This window comes from Peromyscus eremicus, chromosome 7 (genome assembly GCF_949786415.1).
Source record: "Peromyscus eremicus chromosome 7, PerEre_H2_v1, whole genome shotgun sequence".
Classification (NCBI taxonomy): domain Eukaryota; kingdom Metazoa; phylum Chordata; class Mammalia; order Rodentia; family Cricetidae; genus Peromyscus; species Peromyscus eremicus.
The window spans coordinates 58860471-58879376 of NC_081422.1; positions in this window are offsets into that span (position 1 = coordinate 58860471).

Genomic DNA, 18906 nt, shown 5'->3' on the forward strand with positions numbered 1-18906 from the left:
CTTTCTCTATTTCTGAATATCTTTTCTTTCCTTTTTATTCCATGTCTGGCTGGGTGGCTGAGTGGCTGGGTGGCTGGCCGGCCCCTGATATCCCCCCTCCTTGTTATCTTGTTCCTCCTTCTCTCTTGCTTACTTTTTCTCCTTCTATTTCTTCTCTCTACCTGCCAGCCCCACCTGTCCTTTCTCCTGCCTCACTATTGGCCGTTCAGCTCTTTATTAGATCATCAGGCATTTTAGACAGCAAAGTAACACAGTTTCACAGAGTTAAACAAATGCAACATAAAAGAACACAACACATCTTTGCATCATTAAACAAATGTCTCACAGCATAAACAAATGCAACAAATCTTAAAATAATATTCTACAAAAAAATCTTAACTTTTTGTTTGTTTATTCTGAGATAAGGTCTCTCTATATAGTCTGGGGTGGCCTTGAACTCCCAGAGATCCACCTACTTCAGCCTCCTGAGCACTGGGGTTAAAGCCATATGCCACCATATGGAATCTAAATTTTGTTTAAACGGCCTTTCCCACCAGCACCAAGACTCTCATTTTAACAAGTAACTGGGATAAAATGTGTCTACACCAAAGGGCCAGGAATCTTGGATTATTTTAGGCTTCTGTCTATCTACCAAAATGATTTTTCAAAATCTCTTTCTAGTGAGATGACCCAGTAAACAAAGTTTGCACGTCTTCAGAGCTGAGTCACCCTGGGCCCCAGACTTCACTCTGGAGCCTTGGACTGAGCTACCCCCCCCCCCCAATTTGGGAGTAGCAAGGCCACATTTTATTGTTTTGCCCAACAGTTCTTCACAAAGTAGAGGAGCTGCATCTCTGTATCAGATGAGGATCCACTCTTCGAATCCCTGTGACAGGTGAAGGGACATGTGGCATCTCTTGAAGATCAGACTTGTAAGATGTCAGCATCCTCTGAGCGCTCCTTCACCTGCCTTCGGTGATCAAGCCTAACAGAGTGGACATCTAGGGCATGTGCAGCGCACCCTCCACTCGGGGCTGCGATGGGCAGACAGACCGGGAAGGGCCCATCTCTGACTGCAGCGTTTGGGTGGAAGGAAGCAGGGGGTTTCTCATCGTCCCCCCCAACCCCACACTTCAAGAGATATCATTAAAAACACTCTTTTGCCCATTAGAGAAACAGCTTAGATCTTGTAAACCACAAGAATCTTGTCCTCTTTACCATTTAGCCTTCAAGGCCTTACCTTTTGTGACTGGAAGGCATATCCAGTTCTACACACACACACACACACACACACACACACACACACACACACACACACACACACACGGTTCTTTGATTAGCTTGAGGCAGTACAGTTATAACAGAACAGCATTTCCCTTTGTCTGAAGCTCCCAGCACCTACCAATCCCTGATCCAGAGGCAGAAGCCAGAGGGAAGGGGTAGGCTTTAGCCTTGGAAGTGCTGTTATTTCATTTTATACGAAACTGTAGACAATAACCTGGAGCCAGCCTCTTCATTAGCGAATGCAGACTTAACAGCAACACACACCCCCTACTTATCGGCTAACACTGACATGAGATTTATGATCCTGATAACATGAGGTTTCCTGTCCATGGCCCATTACATCCATTTTCTGGGTGAAACTTAAAAAGGAAAACCAACTAAATAAGATATAGTGGATTAACATCAAACAGGCCACAACTAACCACTCAGAATACTTAAGCTTCCTTTCTATAGTTATTTAATTTGTTAGCAGCTTTATGGATAAAGCTCATGGACCACACAGTGCCCCCTTCAGAGGTACAGTTTGGAGGTGGGGGTATAGCTCAGTGGTAGACCACTTGCTTAGCATGTCCAAGGCCCTGGGTTCAATCCCCAAAACCCAAATGGAATGAAATAAAATTGCATATAATTGTAAATATATTCAACTAAATATAACACAAATAACTATTTATTATATACCTTTTATATTACCTGTTCAATTATAAACATACTTATAAATTATATATATATAATTCATGGGTTATTTTATTAACAGATATGCTCAATTCTTTGTAAATAAATTAGGTACAGGCAAGTTCAACACATTTTGATCATATCAAAAATAAATCCCATTCTTTCAAAAAATTATTTTTATGTGCATATGTGTGTGGGCCTCCTTATCTGTACGTGCAGTATGTGAGGAAGCGAGGTGTGAGTGTCAGAGCCCCTGCCACTTTGTCGTGAGCTGCCCAGTGTGGGTGCCGGCACCTGAACCTGGCTCCTCTGGGCAAGCAGCAAGTGCTGGGAACTGCTGAGCCATCCCTCCAGCCCCGTTCTTTGAGCTACCACCCTTGCTCCCCTTTCTACCCAAGCAACCCAGAATCTTACTTTGTGTCTTTATAACTGGCATATTCTGGACATTTTATAAAATCAGAAGTATACATTTCTGGGTGACTGCCCTTTTTTCACTTAGTATAATATTTTCCTTTTCTTCAGAGCTGGCTGTTAAACCCAGGGTCTTGTGCATTCTAGGCAAGCACTTGGCTACTAAGCCACATACCCAACTCCTAGGGTAATGTTTTTAAGGTCTATCCATGTCAAAGTGTATGTCACCAATTTCATTTTTAAAAGTTGTTGAATAGCATTTCATTTTATGGATAAATCATGCTTTATTCATTTATCAGTTGATGGATGTTTGGAAAAATCCCACATTTCCACTATTATTCATAATACTAGTATAAGCATTTTTGTGACTATTTGGGGGTGGACATACTTTGAATTCTATTCGACATAAGAATACTTCATTTTTGAGAAAATCCTTTGCTATATTACCCTGGCTGGCTTAGAACCTACTATGCAGCCCAAGCTGGCCTTGAACTTGTGATCTTCCTGCCCCTACCTCCAGAGTACTGAGCTTAAGGGCGTGTACCACCATGCTATTGGAAATATATGTATGAATGTAATTGCTTTGGAAAATGGTAATTTCTCCTATTTTAAAAGAATAGGAACATGTGTATATGAGATATGTATTATATATTAGAATTCATTATGGTTGGTTGTCCAGGATATGCTATAGTAACAAAACTCTTCAGATTTTTGTGGACTCAACAACACAGGTAGATTCTTCAGTCAAAGCACCTGTCCCTTTAGCATCCCTTTAGTCCAGCTGTCACACTCACAGGACAGGAGGCTGATGGAAGTCCTTCTGTATTTCAGGGGGAAAGAATGAAGCAGGTTGGATACTACTTCCTAAAACTTGCAGTGCTGAAGGGCACCAGGGACTTCTTTCCATACATCACTAGTCAAAGCAGTCACCCAGTCACAATCAATTCCAAGAGCAGAAAGTGGAAAGCCAGACGTGGTGGTGAAGTATCAACACCTTAAATACACCTGTATGTGTATATGTATATGTATATGTATATGTATATGTATATGTATATGTATATGTATATATGTCTATCCACACATACACAATGACTTCAACTGTAGCCAAGGGAAGAGGGCCAACTCCAGCTTATCATTGCAATGTTATTACTCCAGTACATTTAGAATCCATGGAAACAATGACGGAGAATACTCATGGAATATGCTGAACTCACTAAGAAGGGAAGGGCCAGTCTTTACATTTAGATGTGTCCTCACGAAATAGTTAACTTAAAAAAGAACAAAGTGGGCCTGAAGAGATGGCTCAGAGGCTAAGAGCACGTACTGCTCTTCCAGAGGAGTGGAGTTCAGTTCTCAGCACCCAGTTCGGGGAGCCAGAAACTTCCTGTAACTCCAGCTCCAGGAGATCCAATACCTTCTGTCCCTTCTGAGCACCCACACAGGTGGCATTAACACAAACACAAATCAAAAAAAAATTTTTTTTTTGGTTTTTCAAGACTGGATTCTGTGTAGTAGCCCTGACTGTCCTGGAATTCACTCTGTAGACCAGGCTGGCCTCAAACTCACAGAGATCTGCTTGCCTCTGCGTCCCAAGTGCTGGAATTAAAGGTGTGTGCCACCATGCCCAGCTCACAAAAATACTTTTAGAAGGTTGAAAGGGGGCCATGCAATGAAGGGATGGATTAATCTGTGATAGTTAATTTTGTTGTCCACTTGCTAGAATCACCCAGGGGACAAGCCTTTGGCGTGTCTGCGAGGGACTGTGTAGATTAAGTTAACCGAGATGAGCCTGCCTTAACTCAGGGCACCGCCATTTTGTGGAGTGGAGTCCTGGACTGAATAAAAAGAGGTGACCTGAGCACCATCATTCATCGCCCCCTGCTTCCTGACTGCAAATGCAATGTGACCAGCAACCTCATGCCCTTGCCACTGTGACTTCTGTACCGTGAAGGACGATCTCCTGTGAACTATCTGTGAGCTCAAACAAACCCTCTCTTCCTTAGGTTGCCTTTGTGTGTATTTGATCACAACTGCAGGAAAGTGACTATAGACCCCAATCTGCTCCCTTACATCACAGCCTTCTGCTTCACCTCAGGCCAGAAACATGGGGTCAGCCAGCCACGGACTGAACCAGGAGGCCAAATCACTCTTTGCTATGAGCCAGTTCTCTTGGGGCTTGTCACAGTGAGGAGAAGCTGACTGTCACAGATGCTTGTGTGTGTGTGTTTGGATTTGTTTCTTAGGACTGCTGTGTCAAATTCCACAAACCTGGGAACACACAGATTTATTCTGTCATGGTTCTGGAGGCCAGAAATCCGAAGTCTGGCAGGACTCTCTCTGAAGGCTCCAGGAAGATGGAATGGGCAATGGTCAGAAGCGGTTCTGTTGAGGAGTGGAGTAGGAGTGTCTGGGTCTCTCTCTCAACACCAGAAGCACTTCAGACCTCACCTCTCCTCAAGGCCAAACAGACTTCAGGGAAACTCTACTGACAACTGAAAAGATGGAGCTCGTCTGTGGGGCTCCAAAAAAGACCAAGGGTTCCAAAGACATCTCTTAGTACAACTCAGAATTCTGCTACTGAGGGCTGAGGAGATGGCTTAGTTGGAAAGAGCTTGCCTTGTAAACACAAGGACTTGAGTTTGATCCCCAGACCCCATGTAAAAACCCAAACAACCTGGGTATGCAGTGTTCCTGTTTTACTGGCTGCCCCTCCCCTTCATGCTAGGTTTACAGGCATTGTTCCATACTCAGCTTCTACACAGGTGCTCGGGATCTGAACTCAGGTCCTCAGGCTTGTGCGGCAAGTGTTCTTTACCCACCGAGCATCTTGCCAGCTCCTATGTCTGTCTTTTGTGAAGACATTCCCCTAGCAATATGAACCTGCCCGGAAAACCCAGCATAATTGCTTCATCTCAACATCGTTGAATGTATCTGCCAAGACTTTTGCTTAAATGAGGACATGTTCACAGACTCCAGAGATAAGGACAGGGACACATATGCACGATGTATCATTTAATCCACTGTGCTTATATAATGTAAAAAAAAGAAAAAGGAAAAAGAAAAAAAGAAAAAAAGGTAGCCTATTGGTGGTGGTACATTCCTTTAATCCCAGCACTCAGGGGGCAGAGGCAAGTGGGTCTCTGTGAGTCCGAGACCAGCCTGGTCTTCAGTGAATTCAAGGACAACCAGGGCTACATAGAGAAACCCTGTCTTGAAAACAAAACAAAACAGAAATGAAAAAAGAAGTCATTAACAACAGTGATTATTCTTGGGGGAATTGTAAATTTGCTATAGCGAACCCATATTACATTTATAATCAGATAAAATAGAGCTGGGCGTGGTGGCACATGCCTGTGAGTCTAGCATTCAGGAGGCAGAGGCGGGAAGGTTTTAAGTGTCAGACAGCCTGGGCTGCGTAGCAAGTAGACCCCATTTGAAAAAACCCCTCCCAACAACAAATCAGAAACCACAGAACAATAATGGCGAAGCAAGAATGAAAACTGACATTAAACAAAAACAAAACACGAGCGTGCCCCATCTTCTACCAACCCTCCAAACCTGGCTGTGCACACCAGGAAGTAGTGAGGGGACTTTGGAGGAGCTTAGTTGGTAAAGTGTCGGCCACACAAACATGAAGGGTTGAGTTCAGATCTCTGGCACACCTGAAATATCAATACTGGGAAGACAGAGATAGGGTCCCTGGGGATTGCTGGCCACCCATTCTAGCAAAATCAGTGAGCTCCTGGTCCAGTGAGAGACCTTGCCTCAAAAAATAAAGTGTGTATGTGGTGAAAGACCCCGCTTATAGCAGGCTTTTACTTAGCCTAAGAAACGCCATTCTGCAAGGCAAGTACCAGAAAAACAGGAGTTCATAACTGTGGTCGGCCACCCGGCCTTGGGAGAGAAACCGTTGAGTCAAAATAAGATATCTGTGGTTGGCCACCTGGCCTTGGGGAATAAACAGTTGGGCTGGGAAAACACCCACAAGGCCAAGTCAGCCACACACATCAAATTTTCGAGAATTAAAAATATGTCCCCAAGTTCACCCTGGCCTTATTTGAATCAACCAATGGGAACCCTGTAACTATGCTTCTCGCTTCTGTAACCACGCCTCTGCCCCTGGGATCCTATAAAAAGTCTCCCTTACCCTAGGAAGGGGCCCAAGTCCTCCGAGAGACTTTGTCGCCCCAGGTACCTGTGTATCTGAATAAACCCTCTTGCTGTTTGCATCTGATCCGTGGTTTCGGTGTGTTCCTTGGACTTGGGGTCTCTCCTGAGGGAAGATCTCCTCTGGGGGTCTTTCAGTGGAGGGATGTGTTACTTTTGTTTATGTTGCCTTTGTTTAACTCTGTGAAGCTGTGATACTTTGCCTGTCTAAAACACCTGATGGTCTAATAAAGAGCTGAACGGTCAATAGGGAGGCAGGAGAGAGAAATAGGTGGGGCTGGCAGGCAGAGAGGATAAATAGAAGGAGAAATCTGGGAGGAAAAAGAAGTAGCTAGATAAGGAGGAGGACACCAGGGGCCAGTCACCCAGCTACACAGCAAGCCACGGAGTAGAGTAAGATTTACAGAAGTAAAAGAATGGGAAAAGCCCAGAGGAAAAAGATAGAGGGGATAATTTAAAGTTAAGAAAAGCTAGCAAGAATCAAGCCAAGCTAAGGTCAGGCATTTATAATTAAGAGTAAGCCTCCATGTGTGCATTTATTTGGGAGCTGAGTGATGGGCCCCCCAAAAGAGCAAAACCAAACACCAACAAGGGTGGGCCAGAGAGATGCTCAGCAGTTAAGAGCACTTGATGCTCTTGCAGAGGACCTGGGTTTGGTTCCCAGCACTCACCTAGTGGCCCACAATCAACGTGCCTCCCGTTCCAGGAAATCTGATGCCCTCTTCTGACGACCTCAGGCACCAGGCATGTACACGGTACACATACATACATGCAGGCGAAATACTCATACTCATAAAAATAAATAATCTAAAAATGATGTTAAAAACTAAGGTGGAGAGAGACTGAAGAAGACACTCAACTTTAACCTCTAGCCCCCATACATTTAAGGTTATATCCTCAAAGTCAGTTGGGTGCCAGAAGGGGATCACTTCTTCAGAGCCGGATGCCCTTTGTCAGCCTCGGACAATGCTGTTATTGTCAGCCACAGACACATGAAGCTTCTCTATGCAAAGAAGAGCCTTGTCCTGGGATGAGTACCCAGGATGAGCCACCCACCTCCCCAGAAGTGAAGAAACACTTCTCCGGGGTTGATTTGTCGAAATAAAAATACTTTTCTTTCCCAACCAGGAACCTCCCTGAGCACGGGTGATGTGTCTTGTTTCATCAGCATTGTGTTGAAAAATTTTTGCAATTAGTCCCTAACACTTTTCACTTACAAATTTGGGTTTAGGCTTTCCCTGATTGGTACATTAGGCCTGTGGTCTCCTGTGGCAGCCATCTACTAGACCAGAGGGTGGCAGTCCCTTCAAAACGGCTGCATGCAGCACAGTGTCTGTGGTTCTCCTTTCCCATGCTACCCCACGCTTCTGCCTTTGCACTGCACCTTGGCCCCCGACGGCCTTTGTGCAGACTTCACACACCCGCATGAAGAAAACGAAGATTGCTTCTTTGCATGAGAGTACAGCATTTTGTGGGTTAAATGGGCTCCTGTTCGGAGACCTAAATACTCTCAGTTCCAGGGAAAAACACATTCACAGTTTCAAATAGCTCACAAACGAACCTGAAGCCTGCAACCCGTTCATAAATCGGTGGCTCCTCTAACAGTAATGTTTTACAGTCTACCTAAACAAGTAATGGAAAACTCATATCCACGTATGCACTTAGAGCAGGAATTCAATTCCACGGACTAGTGGGGAGAGACGTTACAAAATCCCGCCAGGGCTTATTAAGTTGTCTCTGTCTGTGTGCAGAGATGTGTGTGTGTGTCCTTGTGGGGCTGTGGACATGCTTCTACTTCATTAGGGCTGGAAACTGTCATAGTCCCAGTGGTAGGGATTCATGTCATGAGCCAAAGTTACCCTCAACCTTATTGAGTTAGAAGCTGGTGACTTTGCAAAATTTCCTTGCTGGAGTGACCTGTGGCAGGTGTTTCTAGTGAAGCTCTTGAATTTTTAATCTGAGTTGAGTGGTGGAGGTCAGAGGTCACAGAACACTGGCTTGCCTTGGGTTTAGAGAAAGCTGTCTTAACTGAGTCTGGAGGCTTTTCAGAAGTCAGCGAAGAATGTTTTTGGCCTGGCCTGGTGGTACATTCCTCTAAACCCAGCTCTTGAGAGGCGGAGACAGGAGGACAGGAATTGGCTACATAGTAACTTCAAGACCTGGGGTTAAGAGACTGTCTTTAAAAACAAAATATGCATGGGCCAGAGACACGGTTTAGCAGGTAAAGACTGTAGTGATCAAGTTGGGCCATCCAAGTTTAATTCCCTGGGAACCATGTGGTGAAGAAGAGAACAGACCCTGCAAGTTGTCTTCTGACCTCTACATGTGTGCCATGGTGTACTCTGTACCCCCAAAATAAATGTATAAAAAAATTTAAAATATGTAATTTTTTTTTCAGACTTTCCCCTAACTGAAAAACTGTTGAGGACTCTAGGATAGGACACACTGAATTATCAAGTGGGGATAGGGGAATGGATCCATCAGTTAAGTGCTTGCCATGTGTGGTAGTTTGAAGTAATTGGCCCCCATAAACTCATAGGGAGTGACACTACTAGGAGGTGTGGCTTTGTTGGAGTAGGTATGGCTTTGTTGGAGGAAGTGTGTCACTGTTGGGGCGGGCTTTGAGGTTTCCTATGATCAAGATACTGCCCAGTGACTGAGACCATTTCCTGTTGTCTTTTGATCAAGATGTAGCCAGCACCATGTCTGCCTGCACGCTGCCATGCTCCCCACCATGATGATAATGGACTGAACTTCTGAATTGTAAGTGAGCCACCCTAATTAAATGTTTTCCTTTATAAGAGTTGCCACGGTCATGGTATCTCTTCACAGCAATAGAAATTCTAAGACACCATGCATTTTTAAGGATCTGAGTTAGGATCTCAGGAACACAAATAAAAGCCAAGCATGGTGGCACATACCTGTCACCCCAGGACTGGTTCAGGACATGGTGACAAGTAGATCTCAAGGTCTTACTGTCCAGCCAGTCTCTGAAACAGCAAGTTTCCAATGCAATGAGAGACCTTGTCTCAAAGAATATGGTGGAGAGCAATAAGGAGGAAGATTCTTGAAATTGACCTCTAGTCTCCGCAGGCATACATACGTGCCCACATACATGTATAGCTACACATATGCTTGCACATGAAAGAGCTTTCAGCTTAATGAGCACATGGACGCCCAGAGAAGAGATGTTCAGCAGTGGCATCATGTTATGTGAGGTAGACAAGGGGTTGCATGTCGGGAGAAGTAACTGCCAGTCTATGGCAGGGCCTCTAAGTTCGTCTGTATTCTTACATGAGAAATAGCATTTTAGGTGCCTGATGGCTGAGCAGTAGAGGTCATGGCTAATATGAGTCTAGGCGGAGTAGAGAAGAAATACTAGCAGTCACACGGCAGTCCAACTATGGAACATGGCTTGGGCTGTGACAGAAGGAGGTCAGGAAGTTCAAGGCAGGACTGGGAGTCTCTGCTGTCAGGACACCAAGTCTGGGGTTTGTCCTGGGCAGTGGAGAACCCTAGAAAGAATACTTCTCATTTATCTGGAGGAAAAGAAAGATTTACATTGGCTTACAGTTTGGGGGCTATCAATCACATCATGGCAGCCAGGAAGCAAAGAAAAGGGGACTATGGGAAGGGGCCAAGGCAAGAGCTAGACCCTGAAGGACACACCCCTGGTCCTTTCTCCAAGCAGGCCCGACTTCTGTCTTCTTTCGATAGTGCCACTGTGTTATGAACCCATCAAGGGACTAATGCATTGGTTAGGGCAGAGTCCTCAGGAGCCTCAGCTTCTCCAAAGCCCACCAGTTGTTATTAAAGTTAGACAACACCTGAGCGAATTGAGGAAATTCCTTGTTCAAACCATAACATTCTTCCTTTGGTCCCCAGAAGACTCAGCCAAATCACCTGCACTGTCTTAACAATTCCAGCATGACTCAAAAGCCCAGAGTCTCTCCTAAGACACCAGGTGACCTGGTTGTTTTTGTTTTTGTTTTGTTTTGCCAAATTGACACAAACCAGAGTTATCTGAGAAGAGGGAGCCACAACTGAGAAAAATGCCCTTGTGGGCAGGCCTGTAGCGCATTTTCTTAATTAGTGATTGATGCACCAGGGCCCAGTCCATTGTGGGTGGTGCTATCCCTGAGCAGGTGGTCTTGGTTGGCATAAGAAAGCAACAGCTGGGCGTGGTGGCACAGGCCTTTAATCCCAGCACTTAGGAGGCAGAGGTAGGCGGATCTACAGAGTGCGTTCCAGGACAGTCAAGTTTACATATTACATAGAGAAATCATGTCTCCAGGAGAGAGAGAGAGAGAAAAAAAAAAAAGACAAGATGAGCAAGTCATGCGGAGTAAGCCAACAAGAAGCACTCCTTCATGGCCTCTGCATCAGTTCCTGCCTCCAGGTTCCTGTCTTGAGTTCCTGGCCTGACTTCTCTGGATGATGAACTGTAGGATTTCAGATAAAATAACCTCTTTTCTCCCCATGTTGCTTTTGGTCATGGTGTTTTGTCACAGCAATAGAAACTCTAAGACACCAGGCAAACTCTCAGAGTCCTGTAAAATAAAAAACAAACAAACAAGTTGCTGGGAATGTAGTTTAACTTGTAGAGTGCTTGTCTACCTGGGTTTGATCCTTAGCACCACCACAGAAACCAGGTATAGTGGCACATGTCTATAATTCCAGCATTTTGGAGGAAGAGGCAGGAGAATAAGGAGTTCAAGGTCATCCTTGACTATCTAATGAGTTAGAGGTCAGCCTGGGCTACATTTAATTACATTTTTCCAACATACTTTGGCTCAGGCTAATCATCTCTGATTCCAAAAGAAAGAATAAGAGAACAGCAAGAAAGGGCCGAAACAAGACCAAATCATGTAGCTTCACGTCTGGCCTCTGGAGCATGTGATGATATGTTGTGAGCTCCCAAAGGGATCCGCAGCCACGACTGTATGACTTCGCCAGTTGCAGCCCATGCGGCCTTTCTCTTGATCCCTGGAAGTTTCTGAGCAGAGGAATGGTGTGATCCAAATAATGTATTAGGAGACCAACAGAGGTCATGCCATGACGATTTGGACAGATGAAAGAAACTACGAAGAGAGAATGGTCCAAGGGGCTTGAAAAGAAGGGGAGGTGGGGGTGGGGAGTAGAGGGCTGAACAGGACACAATGAGAGTGAGTACATGGCACGGTGGGGAATGGCTCTGCATTTGGAGCCACACACTTGGACAGTGGTAGCACCAATGGCCAAAATAGCCAAGGTAAGAAGAGAAGATTGGTTTGAGTCCTACTCCGAGGCCCTCAGGGGCCCCTGGTTCTCACTATTCATCTCTTACTCAGACCCTGAGGACCTGGTGCCAGTAGGCGAAAGGACCGAAGAAGATGGTAAAACTCCTCGGCAGATTTCCAGTTCTCCTATACCTCCTCCACCCGCTAGTCACTGGTCTCGGGGACCCAAGACCACCCACCTCACACCCTAGCCTAGGGGTTTTGAGCAGGTGTTTTGTGCCTTGATGATTTGAAAGATGCGTCGAGGTTATTCTAGCCCTGTTTCCACCCTTGGGCTGACTCAAAAGTCCAATCTACTTTTTAAAAAGTTTTTATATTTACTTATTTTGGGGTGTGGAACACATACATACACGTGTAGCTATCAGGGGACAATTTTTTGAGAGTTGGATCCCTCCTTCCACCACGTGGGTTCTGGTGATGGAACTCAGGTCCTCAGTCTTGGCTGCAGGTACCCTTACCCACTGAGTCAGCTCAGTGGATCCTCAACCTGTTCTGGCTCCTGCATCCCATGCTAATACCCTCCACTTCACAAAGCCCCTCCGTAGGCTTGGTTTACAGTGCTCTGTGGACCTTTGGCCTCCGTAGTGGAGTTCCTTAGTGTACCTCTTTTCCATGGGACCCCTTAGCAAGTTGGAGCTCATGGGCATGTGATATGATTAACAGTCTTGAGGGAAGCACCGGCGCTGAAATTATTCTGTTTCTGTTGAGTACACATTAATTATTGCAATTCTTTCACTAGAATGAAGGGAAAGGAAATTGGTGCCCCAGGCAACCAGGATTGTGGATAAGACCATCCAATGAAGCTCCTCTTAAAAAATTTTGTTTTGTTTTGTTTTGTTTTTTTGACACAGGGTTTCTCTGTGTAGCCCTGGCTGTCCTGGAACTTGCTCTGTAGACCAGGCTGGAAAACAATTAAAAATTTTCTTTTAGATTTTTTTTATTACTTTATGTGTATGAGTAGTTTGCTCATATGTAGGTCTTTTGCCACATGTGTGCCTGGTGCCCAAGGAGGTGATGAGCCTCTTAGTGGGTGCTGGGAATCGAACCTGAGACCTTTGAAACAACAAGTACTCTTAACCTCTGAGCGAACTATCCAACCCCATGAATTTGAGTTGAATGCATAAGCTCACCCAGTCAAAAGCAGACACCGATTGTGGCTTGAACCCACAACACTGGGATTAAGAGTCCCATGTTTTACAGACTGAGCTAGCCAGGCAGCTGAACACCTTTAGGTCCAATGAAGGGCAGCCAGTTTGACAGGGTTCCTGGGAAACAGTTCTGGCTCCATTTTATTAAACTTACTCTTTTGTCCTCTTCAATTTTCCCTCGTGGCGCTCTGAGCCCCTTTCCTCTGCCCTTTATCTGCCCTTCACTTCAATCCACATCTCCTTTCTTAGCCCCACATCCAGACTGCATTTGATATTCATTGCGAAAGAATTAGCCCGCTCAATTTGCAGTATCCAGCCGAACCTGGTGACCAGTGCAAATGCAGGAACATGTAGCTGGACTCTTTTCCAGGTAACATCTAAGATGCCAGTCTTAGCAGCCTCATTTTAAAAAACTATTTATATTCACAAAAGTCCATAATAGCATTTTTATTGTGTATGCCTGGGATTTGGGTGCATCACCCCTCCCCCGTGCCTGTTTCTTGTTATTGTTCAACACTGACTGCAGCCTTAAATGATAATGAAAACAGACGCACTCTTGAAAGCGAGGGCTGTTTCTGCCTTTAGTGTATGTGGGCTCTTCTGCCTGAAGGGGGTGGTGGAGTGTTTAAGCGGTGGCTCTCCCCCCTCTTAGAACCCAAGTTCACATCCACGCAAGCATTACGTGATTCTTTTATTTTTCTGCAGAGAATAAATTGAATACCAGGCTATTTAGTGTGTGGGTGTCTTTCAGATGAGACCTTAAGACCCAAAGGCTCTCTCTGGCCATCGGGATGCTGGAGTTCTTGTCTGACCATCCATGCCCTGGATTCCAGAGCCCTGCCAGGACCCAGGTTGCTTGGTGCTTGCTGTTTCTTTCCTTCCGTGATGTAGTGGCTGCGTTTTACCCTTTAGGGTCCTAGTGCATAAATAAATAAATAAATAAATAAATAAATAAATAAATAAATAAATAAATCTGACAACAAAACATTTCCCCTCTGAGTCTGCAAATATAAGTTTGAGTCTGCATAACTCACCGGATCTTGTGCCCTGTGAATGATTGACTCGAAAAAGAAAGAGTTGTGTTTCATAGCAGCTATCAGTGGAGTCCCTCCAGGCTGTTCCTAAGCCCAGCTGGAACCCCTGGGGCTCTCCAGAAAGGGTGGATTCTAATGGGCCCCATCCTGTTCTTAGTGCTCCTCCCCTTGCCTAGATGTTGGGTTCATAATTGCTGATACAATAATGATACCTTTAATCTGACATGCAATATGTCTTTTCAAGAATGTGTTCGTTCTTGGGGGTCGAGTTCCACAAACATGTCTGGGACAGGCAGACAACTTATTATGGGCTGCCTTCACCGATGAAGACACAGACAAAGCGAGGTGAAATGACTTGGCTAAGTCTTCTCAGCCAGTCTCACACGGGCCCATGACGGGGGAAAAACATTTCAGGATTGCAAGGTGGGTGGTTTTCCCACAGCTATGGGCGGAGGTGACGAACTCCACACAGCTGCTGTTACATCACGATTCTGCGTTGACCTTACAAGGTGGGGCAAGCTGGTCTCATTGAGCTCATCTTCTAGGTCAGGAAACAGAAGTCCTGAGAGGCTGAGTTTCAAGGGAATGCCGAGCGAAAAAATAAGAAAGAGTTGGTCATCGGGCTCCGAGTCTCCTGTTCTTGACGGTAATTTGATGCCTGATGCCTGACTCATTCAATGGCCTTGGCCAAAACTTCAGAGCCATCCTTGACACCTTCCTTGATCTTAGCCCACATCTGATCCTTCAGTGGACATTACTGATCCTGCTTTCAAAATGGATTCCAAGTGGACCATGCCCATCATCCAAGCTCCACTCTCCAGGTCTGAGGCTTGGTGTTCCTCCCTGGACTGCTGTAATGATCCCTTGTACGGCTAGTGGCCAAGGGAGGCCCATAAAGGACCCGTCCTCCGGGAGTCAGGTCTTCAAGCAGTTTTCTCTCACTGAATTCTATGGCCCATGACTATTACACGATGGAGTACTGAGCTTTCCCACCACCCGTCAAGAAGACTTTGAATTTCTGGCAACTGAAAATTATTTGGCTGAAGTCTGGATACTTTGCTAGAGATTCTGAGTGAAAAGACTATGTGACATTGTGTGTGATCTCTATAATCCCAGCACTTGGGTGGCGCACGCCTTTAATCCCAGCACTCGGAAGGCAGAGGCAGGTGGATCTCTGTGAGTTCAAGACCAGCCTGGTCTACAGAGTGAGTTCCAGGACAGCCAGGGCTACACAGAGAAACCCTGTCTAAAAAAAAAAAAAAAAAATCCCAGCACTTGGAAGCTGAGGCAGGAGGATTGAAAGTTCAAAAAGAGCCTGAGTTACTACATATTGACTTCAAAGTTAGTATGGGCCGCATAGTCAAAACCTGATTCAAAAAATGAGAGAGAGAGAGAGAGAGAGAGAGAGAGAGAGAGAGAGGGAGGGAGAGAGGGAGGGAGAGAGGGAGGGAGAGAGGGAGGGAGAGAGGGAGGGAGAGAGGGAGGGAGAGAGGGAGGGAGAGAGGGAGGGAGAGAGGGAGGAGGGGCCCGGCCCTGAGATGGCGTGGAGCAAGAGACCCAACTGTCAGTGTCTCAGTTGATGGTAGTTTCTTCACTGTTCCAACAAAGGTGACAGAGAGAGCGTGAGCCTGAGAGCCATTCTACTTACTTTATCCTTGTGTGTCTACTGTCTAACTTGGGATCCCACAGAGCAGAACCACCATCCAGCTGTGAGCCCGATTGACCCACAGGGGCCTCAGAGAGAATGAAACCTGGGGTGGTTTTGAGTGATGTTTTCAGCTGCTGTCTTTTTTTTTTTTTTTTTTTTTTTTGGTTTTTCAAGACAGGGTTTCTCTGTGTAGCTTTGCGCCTTTCCTGGAACTCACTTGGTAGCCCAGGCTGGCCTTGAACTCACAGAGATCCGCCTGGCTCTGCCTCCCGAGTGCTGGGATTAAAGGCGTGTGCTACCACCGCCCGGCTTCAGCTGCTGTCTTATGTCACAGTAAAGCATGTGAGGGAGGCCCCTGTCCCCAGTCTTACTTGTTGCCAGTCTGTTTTCCAGACACACAAGATGTCTTTAGAAACTGTGGTAAAAGGGCTGGAGAGATGGCTCAGTGGTAAGAGCACATACAGCCCTGGTATAGGACTAGAGTTGGGTTCCCAGCACCCACATTGGGTGGCTCACAAGTGCCTGGAACTCCAGATCCAGGGGGTCTGACACTCTCTTCTGGCACCTGTACATGTGAGGCACACACACACACACACACACACACACACACACACACACACACACACACAGAAAGAGATAAAAAATAAAGATAAAATCTTAAAAATCCCAATATTAACTTTAAAAAGTTGTGGTTAGGGGCTCCAGTGATGGCTTAGAGGTTAAGAGCACTGACTGCTCTGGAGGTCCTGAGTTCAATTCCCAGCCACAATGCAGGTCACAACCATCTGTAATGAGATCTGGTGCCCTCTTCTGGCTTGCAGGCATACATGCAGACAGAACACTGTGTACATAATAAATAAATAAATCTTAAAAAAAAAAGTTGTGGTAAAATATGCAAAGAACTACTCATGTTAACTACTTTGAAGTGTCTAGTTTAGCACTTGGAAGAATATTCAGAATGTTTTGGACCACACCTTCAGAAGTCTTCATCTTGGAATATTTTGTCGGGACCCATGAGCCCAGAGCTGTCTATCTAGTTCCTGGTAACTCCCAATCTGCTTTCTGTTCCCATGCCTGTGACTCTTCTAGTTACAAGTGAAACCCAGTTGCTTTGTTTCACTTAGCATAATGCCCTCAAGGTCCATCCGTGTGGTACTGGTATCAGAACTGCCCTGCTTTGTAAGGCTGACTAATATTCCTTTACATGGCTATACATGTTTCCATCCATTTGGGTGTTGATGAGATTTGGGCTGAAGGTTTTGTCAGTTTTGAACACTGTGAACATGGGGACACAAATGTCTCTCCAAATTCAACTTTCAGTTGTGGACCTATCTTCAAGTGGAATTGCTGGGCTATATGGCAATTCTATTTTCTGTTTCCAAGGAACTTCTGCCCAACAAAGAAATGAAAATACAAGTCTTGTTACTCTCCACTGATGTCTTGTTATCTGAATAGTGCTCAGGGTCCCCACCACATCTCAAGGCCAGGAAGCACCAGCCCAGGCCCTCACTAATCATGTCTCCTGCTGTTCTTCTCCCTCTGTCTATGAGTCACTTCAGTTCTTGCTCTCTTGTCACATTCTAAGCATGACCCTGTATCATGAACTTTAAATTTTTTTTTTGATTTTTTTGAGACAGGGTTTCTCTGTGCAACAGTCCTAACTGTCCTGGAACTCAGTTTGTAGACCAGGCTGGCCTGGAACTCACAGAGGTCTGCCTCCCGAGTGCTGGGATTAAAGGTGTGCACCACCACTGCCCGGCCGAACTTTAAATTTTTAAAAACTTTCTTTTTATTTATATGTGTGTGTGTGTGTGTGCCTATTTGTTTGTATATGTACTGTGTGTTTAGTGCCTATGGAGGCCAGAAGAGAGCATCACATGTAGGGGATGAGAAATGAACCCAGATCCTGGGCAAGAGCAGCAAGTGCCTCTGAACTCATTGTTTTATCTGTATTATAAAGAGGGAGTCTATGTTAACAGAACACAAGCACACACACACATACACACACACATGCATGTTCTATGGAACTAATCTGAATAGCAATTCTGTGAATTAGGTTTTATCAGTACTATTCTCAGTCTACAGATAAGGAAATGGAGCCAGCCAAATGTGAAACAATCCCCTTAAGTGTCTGCGTGTAGTGACCACAAAGATGGTCTTTGACCTGGTCCTGAGCAGTTAGGACCCAGAACCCACTTCGCAGCTGCCTCTTCCTTACAAACATACAGCACATGCACGTGTTTATTGTCTGTCTGCCCATTGGGTGCGGGATCCCAGGAGGCAGCGTTTTGTTGTCCCCTGCTCCCCAGGGCTTACATTCTAGAGCCATGCCTGGCATATAGGTTTTCAGTAAAAACATGTGGAGTGAATTCATGGGGTGATTGTACACTGAAAACAAACCTCGTGGGTTTTCTTGTGATGCTGCCTCCTCCCCCCACCCGCCCCCATAAACTTGCTGAAAGAACAGTTTGCCACATAGAGCAGTTTCAAATCACCCCTGAATCATTGGAAGTTTTCTTGAGGACAGAGCCCCGCCACAGCCCTTCCCCAACATTGTCTCTCAAGCTCTCTTATCCCGTAGAAGAGAGAAGGTGCTTACCAGGGTCACTTAGCCTATGTGTCATGGCGCTGAGCATATGTTCATGGTTTTGCCGAGCCAGCCATAGGGCCCAGGGTGTAGCTCAGCCCAACCAGCCTGGGCTATATGAGGCCTTGCTTCAAGAAAAATACGCCTTTAATCCCAGCACTCAGGAGGCAGAAGCAGATGAATCTCTGAGTTCAAGGCCAGCCTGGTCTACAGAGTGAATTTCAGGACAGCCAAGGCTATACAGAGAAATCCTGTCTCGAAAAACCAAAAAGAGAGAAAACAATATAAAATATAGATAAAGTAGATAAAAATGTGTTGTTCTGTTACTTCTGGGTCAGTCTTCTCTTCTGCAGAGGCACTGATGGACTGCTTGCCTAGTGTACACAAAGCTCTGAGTTCCACCCCCAGCACTGTCTGGGTGGTGGTGCACTCTTGTAACCCCAGCACTGGGGGAACAGAGGCACGGGAGCCTAAGGCTATCTTTGGTTACACAGAGAGTTTGGGGGCCAGCCTGGACTATGTGAGACTCTGTTACAACATAATCATCCACAGCGCAACTAGCCACAAGAACATCAAATCTGCATGTTCCAGGCCAGAGGTTATACGGGTGAGTAGCCGTTTTCAGACTTGGTTTTTATCTTTTAAATACTGCCCATCAACAGCCTCATTCTCCATGATCATCTTGTGCAGTGTTCTA